The sequence below is a fragment of the Carcharodon carcharias genome, chromosome 4 (genome assembly GCF_017639515.1).
Source record: "Carcharodon carcharias isolate sCarCar2 chromosome 4, sCarCar2.pri, whole genome shotgun sequence".
Taxonomy (NCBI): Eukaryota; Metazoa; Chordata; class Chondrichthyes; order Lamniformes; family Lamnidae; genus Carcharodon; species Carcharodon carcharias.
The window spans coordinates 105189967-105202686 of NC_054470.1; the positions used below are offsets into that span (position 1 = coordinate 105189967).

The 12720-nt window shown below is 45.0% G+C and overlaps 1 long non-coding RNA gene across 5 annotated transcripts in view; it reads right to left on the reverse strand.

The window, feature by feature from the left end:
* Window positions 1-9193: 9193 nt before the first annotated feature.
* Window positions 9194-12720, reverse strand: part of LOC121277077 — an 82575-nt gene continuing 79048 nt past the window's right edge. For all 5 annotated transcript variants that reach the window (XR_005942802.1, XR_005942803.1, XR_005942804.1 and 2 more), the window contains exon 5: window positions 9194-10018. This is a non-coding gene — a long non-coding RNA (uncharacterized LOC121277077). The remainder of the gene's footprint in view (window positions 10019-12720) is intronic.

The window sequence follows — 12720 nt, forward strand, 5'->3', positions numbered from 1 at the left end:
ATTTCGAGTCCTCATGACCCTTCAACAGAGTTCTGTTGAAGGGTCATGAGGACTCGAAACGTCAACTCTTTTCTTCTCCGCCGATGCTGCCAGACCTGCTGAGTTTTTCCAGGTAATTCTGTTTTTGTTTTAGCTCATAGCTTATTCAGGTGTAAATGCTCCTTTCATTCTCAGCAGGAACTGCTCGCAATTCCTAATTACAGTTAACCTGTGTCATTGTCCAGTTTCTAAACCATTCACAAGTCAGTTAGCTCCTTCCCTCTGTTTGTCGGGGTTAACCATTTCATGTGCTTCAGTTCATGGGCTAATTGTTTCATGTCTTTCAGCATATAGAGAGAATTTATTGATATGATTGAATGGACATTGCTCTGATTCTGCACAACACCAACATACTGCACCAGGCAGACAAGGGGAGAATCGTCCCAGATTTGCGCTAAGTACAGTAGTGGGTGGGAAAAAGGATGGTTTACCCGCCGGCCACAATGGCAGCTTTTCACGCCGTATCATCCCAATCCCACCTTGATTATGCATTCCAGGGAAACACTCCATTTCGATGGCAGACAGGCTGTCATTTGCCCGCCACACCATCACCTCGTGGTTCCTCACACTGGGCGCCTTATTTAAAGTGTAGCCGTGTGCACACCTCTCAGTGCTTCCAGCCCAGGACTGTTGCATTGAAGACATGGCCCTGAAGAGCAAGAAGACTGCAGCCTTCCTGTTTAAGGATGCATCCCTCAAAAGACTTTTAGTTGTAGTAGAGTTCCGCCATGACAACATCTAACCCCCGCATTGGGAGAAGGCCAGCAAGCAAAGTCACCAAGCCAGCATGGGAGGCGGTGGCCAGCGCCAATGTCCTGCAAAAGAGAACTGCTGCCCAGTGCTACAACAGGATGACTGGTTTCATCCATTCTGCCAAGGTAAGTCACTCTTCTCATTACTCTCAACTCACACACTCACAAACCCATCACACATCCACAGGGATCTTACACATCAAGGGACAACACCACTAACTCTCACACACACCCTCATATCTCCATCAGGCTCATATCCTCTCAAGCTCGCATCCTCATCCTGTCCATGGCTCCGGTCACCACACAAACATTCCACACAGTGCTATGTGTCCTGCTCACAGTCTCTCTATCTGTTTTCTTGCAAGAAAAACAGCAAGGAGAGACCTGAGACCGGGGGTGGAGTGGCCCACATTAGGCCCTTCACTCACTTTGCGGAGGGTGTCATCGCGCTGGCTGGTGAAGACATGGACTGAGCCTATGGCGACGGTGAGGTCGACAACGAACACCCACGAGAGGATCCTGCACCAGATCATTCCTCTCTCAATGCAAATGTGAGTGCTCTCTCTCCTGCTTTTGACTCTGCTGATGGGCACAATTTATCTCTACTTTGGTTCACAGGGAGCTCTGCCTAGCGACAGACGTCCTCAGCCAGCCAGGCCCTCAGCTCCATCCACGTCCCCACCTCCAGCCAAGAAGGTGCCTCCTCCATTGAAGAGCTGGAAATAAGCAACCTGGAAGACCCATCACAGCGCTTACCCACACTTTCCATCAGTGCCAAGATACACACCTCAGTGGCATCTAGATCTAGAGCAGGCTCGGGTTCACAATCTGGTGGTCATTGTACGAACACATGTCCGCAGCAGGAGGAGGCAGGTTCAGCCAAGTTTCCTGGCACTTGGAGGACTGCTGGGGAAGAGGCATCTATGAGGTTCAATTGAGAAGCCTTCTGATTTGGCCTTCCAATTCCCCCTGGAGAGTCAGCAGGAGATGAAGGAACATCATGCAAAGCTGTTGGAAGCCCTCAACATAGTGGCACACTTCATCAGAGATCTCCATGGCAAGGATGGTGGATGCCATGGAGACCCTGGTCCAGCAGGATATGGAGACGCACACTGACCTGCACTCCATCGTGGTAGCCATGGGTGAGTTCCTGCAGTGGCAACGCGAGAGGGAAACAGGCACCTCAACATCTCCCCAGGTGCTCTTTTCTCTCAAGGGGTCAGGCCGGGGCCCTTGGGCACTGGAAAGGAGGAGAAGCTGCACTTGAACACCCCTGGGACACCCACTCAGGAATCTCAGAGGCTGTCCTCTCCCTCCGAATCCCTTTTCCCTGTGACTTCCTCAACCTCATCCTCTGTCACTGCGGAGGGAGCAGCTGACCCACAGGAGGACAGTCAAAGCAAGCCAGGGCCCCCAAGGCCTCAGCTCTTCAGGGGACCCATGCCACAGTCATCAGAGGCAACCATTGCATAGGCTGTCTCCACACCTGCTGCAGATGTCAGGGCAGAACCTAGAAGTATAAGGCATTCAAAAGTTAAGAAATTCTAATCACAGTTGGTTGCACGAATGAACACATTTTGTCACTTTACAATCTGAAAATATATTCACTTTCACTGAATAATATGTAATGGTGACTTTCAGCTTCATCTACTGGCTTCACGAGTCCACCCACTGCATCATCCCCACCCCTCCACTAGCAGTCCAGCTGCACACTGCCAGCCCATGACTGATTCTGGAGAGAGAAGTGTATGTGTGGCAGGGCCTTTCGGAGCCTCGTGCAAGCACTCTCCCACACTCGTGGAACCTTCATCCATCATACTCAGCTCAACGTCCCTAGCATTTTCAATGCTGCCTGCTGGGGCTCAATTCAGTTGTCCATCTGAGCTGACCTGCATCTCCATTGATCACACTCCCATGCAGCACCTGTTCTCGCCCACCACAACTCTCGTTTCACTTTTGATTTATCAAGCATGGTGCATCTAATATTTTTCTTCAGGTCCCCCATCCTTTCTTCTCCCCGAGTCACCCATTTCCTTTCCCCAGCACTGTCGACCCCCCTGGCATTACCTTGTACCTCCCCACAGTCACCAACCAGCCACAACGCTTTATTTTCTAGCATGTCCAGGTGAACGTGCGCGTTCCCTTTCTTCCAGAAAATTCTACCCCCATCCACATTAGCCTTCCCGGCCTCCTCCTTCCCACCCCAGGGACCGTGTCTGCCTCCGAGTCCCCACCATCCACATTCAACATACCTTCTACCAATATCGTTGCACCCTCACCCTCCCATCCTACCATCTCACTCTGCATTTGGTCTTTCTCACCATTCCCTCCTACCACTCCCGCCCTCAGTTCACTCCCCAGGAGGCATCACGGACTCAACAGAGCCCTCCCTTGCATGTTTACCTGGACACCCCCCTTGGAACTCCTTCCCCTCTTGGAACTCCTTCCTGCCCCCTGGACTTCCCCCATCCACCCCCTTGGAGCTCCTTCCCCCAACTCCCAGCCTCTAACCCTGAACCCTCCCCCCACCCAGCCTTTAGTCCTTCCCCCTTCCTGACTCCTTCCTCCACCCTTACATCTTCCTCCACTCTTACTCCTTCCCCTCTCCAGACTCCTTCCTCCACCCTCACTTCTTCCTCCTGCCTTACTCTTTCCCCTCTATGGACTCCTTCCTCCCGCTGAAATCCTTCCTCCCCCTGGAATCCTTCCGCTCTCCATACTCCTTCCTCCCTGCAGACTCCTTCCTCCCCCGGACTCCTTCCCCTCTCCAGACCCCTTCCTCCCACTGGACTCCTTCGCCTCTTTGTACTCCTTCCCCCTTCTGAACTCCTTCCCTTACACCTTTCTTCCCTCTTTTTACACCTACCTCCCCAGTTGCCATCTTCTCTCCCATTACCCCCTCCTCCCTCCCCCTCCCAATCTCACTCACCGACACCTTCATTCCCCCCAATCTCAACTACCATGACACCTTTGTCCACCCCTCCCAGCCTCACCTTCCCACAAACACCCCCAACACACCTTCCTCTCCCAGTCAATCCTAGACCTTCCTCTTCCACCCCCCCCCAATACATCTTCCTCTCCCAAACACAGCTGGACCTTCCTCTCCACCCCCTCGATGATTTCCATTGTGAGCAGACCCTCAACAGTGATTTTCCACCTTCTGTGAGCTGCTTTGCGGCACAGCCGTGTCCATGAGAATCCAACCAGCATGCCACGGACATTCTTCCAGGGTCCCATTGCTGTCGGACTCCAGCATCTTCTGCTCCTCGGATGAACGGGATATGAGCAAGGCCCTGATGGTAAGTCCTGACTCCTGCTTCTCATACTTGTCAAGACGTGTTCTGCACTGGCGTGTTTTCCTGCCGACATGCTTGGATGGTCCAGCGTGGGGGGATGATTCTGGCAAGCTGGGCTTATGATATGTAGGTGTACTACAATGTATCACGGTGGGAGACGTGGCCTGCTATTGATGGGCAGAGTGGACGATTGCAAACTGGTTTCACGACATTGTGAAGCTGATTTTTGGCTTTCTCACCATATTGTCCGCACATGCTGCCAAAAACCCCCAACATCAGTGGGCATGGAAATCTCCGCCCAAGGTGTTGTCTGATGATTCGGAGGAAAAGTACATATGAACAGGAAGAACTGATTTTGAGTAGGTTTGGAGTTAGATCTTTGAGAGGGAGCTAGAAACATCGGGCTATTCTCTTATGAACTTCTCTCATTTTGGGTGCTCACGATTTGAACACAGTGGCTCAAAGTCTTCCAAGTTGTAGCGTAAGGCTGCTCAAGGCTGTCCTTATGGATTTACTCCTACATTGAAACTAATATATTGACAACCCTAAGAGTAGCAACATGTTAAACATCTAAAACTGCAAATGTTAGCATATTTTGTCACACTTCGATACAGCTAGTACCTCCTGCAACTGCAATACCTGAAGTAAAACTTTGCAAAACCTCCTTAAGCACTGGCTTCACACAATGTTTGTGTGATCAAACTGATAAATTGTTTTCAGACTTTCTTTAGATAATGTGAAACAAACTTTCAGGCTCTACGGGAAATCGCCTAAGTTGCATAGAAACATGAAGCGCCTGGTTTCCCCCTAGTGTCGCAGAGCTGAGGAACATTTCTGAAGCATGAACGAGAATGGCGATGCACTATGTTGGAGCACTCTGTGCTTGGGCTGGTAGGATAGAAGGTTGTGAGTAACATCTTTGGACTTGATGGACGGTAAGTATTGCTCAAGCCAGCAGGGGGAGATGTTGCATGAAGGTGCAATACTATCCTAAATCTTACGTTCGTCGGGCATGTGTGATCATCAGACCCGGAACTGGAAACGAAATGTGCTTCCGCCCGCGATCGCCCCCCCCCCCCCCCACAATGCATTTTCAGTGTGAAACACACACTGAGAAAGCCTCAGCACTGCCGGGAGGGCAGGAATAGGGCGGGCACTGACAGAAGTGAGGGTGCGGGTGAGCTCTTCTAGTGAGCTTCCCGAAGGCAGATGGCTGCTGTGGAGCTACATCAGGGAGCCGCAGACCTGGACGGATTAAATGACAAGAAAAAAATGCACCAAAATGTGTCTGTGCAACGCATTCAAGCACCTGACAGCAGAACTCAAAAAAAGTCAGTCCCCAGGAACCTTTTTTCAATTATATTTCACCCCGGTGGACATTTCATCCCGCCCTAGATTGCGGTTCAGTGAAAACGTTAAGGCCGCCTGGCTGATTGGCCCGTCCGCCAACTGCAAAAGTGGACGGGCCACATAAAATCAATTTCAATTGCTTCCTTAATGGGCTTAGTTGCCCGCTTAATCGTCGGCAGGCGCGCTTCCGACTGCCGCACGCACTTGCCAAGTGAGATATCATGTGAGTGTGCTGTGACATCAGGACACGCACTTGACGTCTTCTTGCGTGATTTCACACACTGTCAGGCCGGGCGTCTGCTCGTACAACCAGCGCAAAATTCTGGCCACTGTCTCACAGAGAGAGGGACGGAAAATTAAGCTGAGTTACTCATTCGCACCTTCCAATAGTCCATGTGAACAGAAGCCTGAGAACAAGTTTGCTGTTGTTCCTTTCTGCTAGGAAGTAAAATAGATTTTAAGAAAGAATCACGTGGAATATTTTTCTTTGTTAATGAAAATGTAAAAAAAAATACCTTTGTGCTCTATTAATTGCATTTCCTTTCCAAAAACCCGTTTATTACAGTGCAGCAAAAATTAACCTTTAGATATGGAAATGATGTAGATGATGCAAAGAAAACTGGTGCTAAACGGATAGGAAACAGCTAAGTCCCAAGCAACAATAGGGACTTACACTCTGCTGCTAACTTGGAATTTTTTGTTATTTAAGATAGGATAATTATTAATGGCAGAGCTTTCTTAAAGAAATACTACCTGCTGTCTCTTGTTAACTGAATGCAGAAGAGTTGCTAGCCTCTGGTTGGGAATAGACTCAGCCCAAGGCCTTCATAAGAGGCTCAGAAGAGTTGGAGCTAACTTAACGGCGTATAATTAATGCCTCCGCTCTACATTATGAGGACTCACAGAAAAATAATGGGTGTGACATGGAGCTAAAAATTCCAGAAACTGTCACAGTTACATCCAGAAGAGATGACTAACATTATAAAACATCTCAAGCAGCTTCTCAGCGTTTCAATCAAAATGTGACCCTGACCCACATTGGAGCCATAAGGATAGATGAGGTCAGTATTAAGAAATGCTTGGAAGAAGGAGAGAGTGATATAGAGGTGGGGAGCTCTATATATAATGAGAGGATCCCAGAACTTAGAGCCAAGTTAGCTGAAGGCACTGATAATGAAGATCAGCAATGTGCAAGTGATCATGGAGGGTTGCAAACATAAGAAATAGGAGCAGGAGTGGGCCAATTGTCCCTTCTGCCATGATCAATAGGCCCTCTGAGTGAAGGAATTTCTCCTCATCACCGTCCTAAATAGCCGACTTCTTAATCTGAGCAAACAGATGACGGATATCCTAAATGGATATCACAGAAACAATCCAAGGTATGCGGATTGAAAAGTTAATCTTGATGATATAAATGAATTTTAGTGAGGTATTCATGATTTAGGGATTAATATATTGATACTTACTTGAGGAGTGGTGCAATTTCCTACTAAACTGATGGTATGACAGATTCAACCATAACCGATAGTCTGTGAGAAAATATTTTTTAACCTTCTATCGATCTTACTGCACTTTGGAAGTGATAACTCTGCATAAACTTCCAAGTAATTAACATATTAACAAGTTTCTCCTCTTGCCTGATATCTAAGACCTACTCTGAGCTATCTGTTCTGCACCTGGCTTCAAGTCCTTATCCTGTTCCATGTGCATCAGTGTTGCTCACTGGATTCCCCACTGTTGCAAAGAAAGTCAGGAAATGCCATTGGGAGAGGGAATGTTTCCTGACTTTTTGTGCACCCAACAAGATGGAGCGTCAATGTTGATTTTGAACTACAAAAACGGGGTCTCTGAATTGCACTGGATGCCATATGTATCTTCCTCTCTTGCGAATCCAGTGATGTTTACTTGTTAATCATGTTATTTTGCCTTGTGTTCAGTGAACTGAGTGATGAGAAACAAGCACTTTGTCTCTCACTATTTGCACCGTAAGATATGGCACAGGTTAAGTTCATGTTACCGACTTTAAGTCAATATCATATGCCTTAATTCAATATCTGAAGCACGCCTAATGCTACATGGGATATTAATGTTTCGCATATAGGCTCCCTTATGGAATTTCTGAATGTGATTTCCAGCTTAGCTCCTCATCTGTACCAAATTATGGGAAGTGCCCTGATTGAAATTGCATGCACTGGAAACTGTCGGAAAACTGTCCCAGCTCGGGTTGCATAGGTTTCATTTGGCTGCCAAAGAAAGAATTAAGCTATCACCACATCATTTTGCACGAATTTCAAACTCAAAACAGAGTGGAAGGACAGGGTATGAATCCAGTGTGTTATCTCGTCCTCTATCCATCTGTTCATTAGTTCATGCAAAATTTGTTAAACATTTGATTAAAGGTCACATACGCAAGCAGATTTGGGGGAAAAGTAGTTTTTTGGAAACGGACATGAATGTAAGATTTGTCAGGACCACTCTTGTAAACTACCATTTTGAAAACACGATGCAGGATTTTCCCTGCAGGCTCCTGAACCCTACCATCAGGCTGAAGTGTGTTGTATTCTTCTGTTTATCACAAACATTCCAATCATAAAACAAGGATCACTAAAACAATAATATGAGCTCTTTACTTTAAGATAAGGCTATATGCATACAATGGTAACTGGCAGGCTGTGTAGACACAACTGACCTGTAAGAGTGCTGCTTCATTAAAGTCATGAGGTTAGGCATCACATCCTATCTTGTGGTAGATAATGATGGACAGCAGTTTAAGATACACTCCCTTAAAGGTACATCACATCACAGCAAAAAGTGGAAATTCGCACTTTGTGGGAAACAATCACTCATTGTGATTTTTCCTGGGGAGGCCAATTATTGGCCAGATGGTGGGCTCGCCATCCGGCTGTGGAACCAACCCGTTTGAAAGGCACAGCAGGCTGAAATGAAAGGTCAGTAAGGGTGCTTCAAACTGGAGGCACCCTCTCTCCAACATTTTAAAATTTGAACTGAAAAATGGCATTTGCAGTCAGACTAGCGCTGTTGGGGGAAAACTGGTGGGGCAGGGGGGATGCTGGCACCCTCTCCATACGGCAGCCTGTGACTGTGCCTACACCCAGGCTATCAGGGAGGGCCTTTAGGATTGCCTGGAGCTCTGGAATGCCAGCCTGAGCTGCTAGGCCACCTCCAAGTAGTTAAATTAGCCCCTGCCTCCTGTGGCATCCTGGGACTATAAAATCCCAGTCACCCTCCTTTAATTAGCTGAAAGTGGTTGTTAATAAACTGGATCGGCTACCTGCTGCACACTCCCTGCCCACCCGAATCCCACCCCTCTAGACCCTCCTAGGTGAATGGCCTAGAGCTGTGATGGAGCCAAGGAACCAGCTTACAGGCCACAACATTATTTTTGGCACCTGTCCACTTTAGCAGAGGCTAAAAGTCAAGTCCACGGTCTTCAGTTTGAAAGAAAGAAAATCCTTTTGTCTATGACATCTTTTGGCTATCTCCACTGGCCCTCTATCCAGCTCTACTTGTCCAACCTCCCCCCCTCCCCCTCCCCCCTTATACAAGTTTATATTTCACCTCTCTTCTATTTTTACTTAGTTCTGTTGAAGAGTCATACAGACTCGAAACATTAACTGTGTTCCTTTCCGCAGATGCTGCCAGACCTGCTGAGTTTTTCCAGGTATTTTTATTTTTATTTTTGTTAAAGAAAATCTATCCTTGTTTTGTGAGACCAGTCAGAACACACCTGCTCTTGAAGGTTTAATAAGCACATTATAATATTACAACTCTTTGAAGTTGTGACATATTTCAACATCAAATGCACTTTACAAATGCAACCACTGTTAGTTACTCTTCTTTATCTTGTAATAATCTTCCTTGAATGAGAAGGATCATACCCGCAGGTGAGACTGATGCTAGTCAATGTTTACATTGTTCAACTGATGAAGGGAATCTGTTGAATAGATAGGGGATTGACAGAAAATGAATTGTCCCAATATACTTGATTGTATAACAGCAAAACAGATAATAAATCAATATCATTGTTTGTTAAAAATATTTTGAAGATTTTACTTTGGAAGTTCATAAGCTCTGAAAAATCAACTTTTGACCTTTGAGTGGCATCTTGGCGACATCTAATTGATCAGTTTTGACCAACTAATTACATCTTGCGAAAGGTTATAATGAGAATTTCAAAAAAGCATTTTATCAAGAGACACCATAATGAATATTCTGTTGTTTTTAGCTAAGATTGCTTAATTCCATTCTGTTTGAAATAACCAATCTCTTTTGCTCAATAGTGCCTGGTAATAGACTCCTGTGATAATGGATTACAATATATTCCACCGCAGTACATTAGTACTTGAAATAGTTTTGCTAATTCATGGACATTTGATTCTTAATAAACAATGCTTCACATTGTTAATGGTTTGTTTAGATTGATGATTGCTTCAGCTTGATTGAAGGGTATTTGTCTGGTTATTGTGTTGCATTGATTACGACGATGTAGAATACAATTTTCTTATAAAGGCAGGGCAGTTGATGAATAAACTGGTCTTTCTCCACATAGATGACTTGTGTCTATTGGTCAAAGTAAAGAAAGAAATTAACATCTGACAGAAGCATCCCAAAGCATTTGACACAATTAATTGCTTTGAAATATAGGGGCTGTCATTATGCAAGCAACAATAATTATCACATGGTAACAAAATACATTGTTAAGCTCTTTTAAACTGTTTTAAGTTTTTTACATAGAGTTAAACAGTCAACACAACAGAAACATGCGGGCCAACTGATCTATATTGGCACTTATGCTGAGCATGAATCGCTTCCTCTTCAGCTTTCTCGCCCCTCTTCATTGAACCCTTTTTTGATCTGCATGAATGACCTCATGCAGCCATTATCTCTCCTTTAACCTCACAAATCAATGTTTTAACAGACTTTTAATTTGATGTTAGAAAGTGTAAATTAAACATTTGAACTCGGCCCATGTTTTATGTGTGGCCCGGATTTTGCAGGCAGCGGTGAAGGAACGATGCTCACATTTACTTGCTCAGGACACTCCTGGAGGATTGGTGACCATACAGCCTCCAGCTCGTTGCTCCAACATAGGCCAATTTCTCAGCTGGGGAGATTGGGAAACAACTCCAATTGGAACCAGCTTGGTGTGGAAAAGCAATTGCAAGAAAGTTGAAAAGAAACTTTGGCCGTCCCCTGGGCAGTCCTGTTGAGCTGGTTAGGCTACTCAATGCCATTACAAGTGGGCGGAGTGTATTTGCTGGCCACTCTGTGAACCTTAAAACTGCAACTGGGATTCTGTGTACGTCATATTACATGTGGCCTGCCACCCAAAACAGGCAGGTGCTTCAGCTTCTTAGGACTCCACTCTATAAGGGCAGCATCAAAAAAAAATTGATAAGCCCAGAGATTTGAGCACAAAATCTACGCTGACACTCCAGTACTGACGGAGTGCTGCACTGTTGTAGGTGTCACCTTCAAATGAGCCATTAAACCAAGGCTCTGTCTACCTTCTCAGTTGGATATAAAACTCCCCATCCCAGAGGAGTTCTTCTACAGTGTTCTGGCCAGTATTTACCCCTAAAGCAACAGCCCAAATAAAATAGGTTACATGGTCATCATCATATTACTGTTTGTGGGACCTTGCTGTGTACAAATTGGCTACCATGTTTCCTACATTAAAACAATGCCTACACTTCATACAAATATTTCCTTGGCTGTAAAATGCTTCAAAATGCCCAAGATGGCGGTGGCCAGTGCATCAACTTACAGGACGGTCAATGACCTGATGCCATTTTCAGACCCCATTTATGGCGTGCTGGGGTCATTAAGCTCTGCCTCAATGACTCTGCACTGTGCTCAGAACAACCACAACTCTCCAGTTTTACCACCATGATAACATCATTTCTAACTGTATATCCTTAATGTAGAAATATATAAACAATGGAATATAATTTTCATAATATTATTGTTATTTATTATAAAAGGAGGTTAGTAGTGGGGTTTGGATTAGTCTCTCTGTGTGAGGTTGTGTGTGTGTGTGTGGTGGGGGGTTTAACCGAATTGCAGACAGCTAATCTGGTGCTTTTGAGTGATCAAAAGAGAAGCTAGGTTTGAAATAACTAAATACACAAACATGGTTGAAGTTTTAGAATGTGAGGTGTGAAGAACATTTGCATTTTTGGATAAACCAGGCTAGTGCATTTCAAAGATATGCTAAGGTACTACACTTAGCCAACAGAGGCTAAACCAAACAATGTGTTTCTTTTTCCCAAATATTACTGATAATATGAGTACTATGGAAGATTTACATTATGAAAAAAAGTAAAGTTGCAATGGAATTTAGATTAAAAAGGGAGAAACCTGTATAAAGGAGATGAGGTTATGTGTAAGGAGAAGGAATTCTAAGATCTAACAAGTGGGAAAAGCTTCCAGCTTCTAAGCATCAAGCTGCTGTCTACAGGAACTGAAGCTAAGAAAACTCATTGTGAATATCCCTATCCAGGTATTGTGTGCTTTGCCTGGGTCTGTTGAAATCTATCTTGTTTTATTGTTGCTTTATCAGGGGTGTAACTGGGAGCTAGAATAATTAGGAGTTATTATAGTAGTAATTTGTAAGTATATATATGTGCCTAAAAGCCTTTTCATCTATTAATAAATGCTAAATTTAGTTTTGTAAAAAACCTCTATGTCTTGGTGGTCTCATTACAACTGAATTCAAGGCACACACCTTGAAATAAAGTACACATTGCAAACAATTGAGGCAGCTGTTTCAAGTTTCTCTCTGGGATTTGAGAAGCTCAGCATTTACCATCTGCTGTGGCATAAAATCCATTTAGTTTCATAGGAACAGCAGTCAGCCACTTAGCCCCCCCCCAAGTCTGTTCTGTCATTCAACTAGATCATGACTTATCTATCTGTTAACTCCATCTGCCCACATTGGTTCTGTTACTCTTAAGACCCTTACTTAACTAAAACCCATCAATCTCGGTTTTGAAATTTTCAGTTAACCCATAGCTTCAATAGCTTTTTTGGGAAGGGTGTTCCAGGTTGTACTACCCCCTGCTTAAAGAAATGCTTTCTGACACGACCCATGAAATGCCTAGATCTAATTTTAAGGTTAGGCTCCCTTGTTCTTTACTCTCCCACGAGAGGTAATAGTTTCCCTCTCTCTACCTGATCAATTAGATCACCACTTAATCTTCAATCCAAGTCTAGCCTATGCAACCTGTTCTCATTGTGTTTCAGCTCCTAAATATCATGAT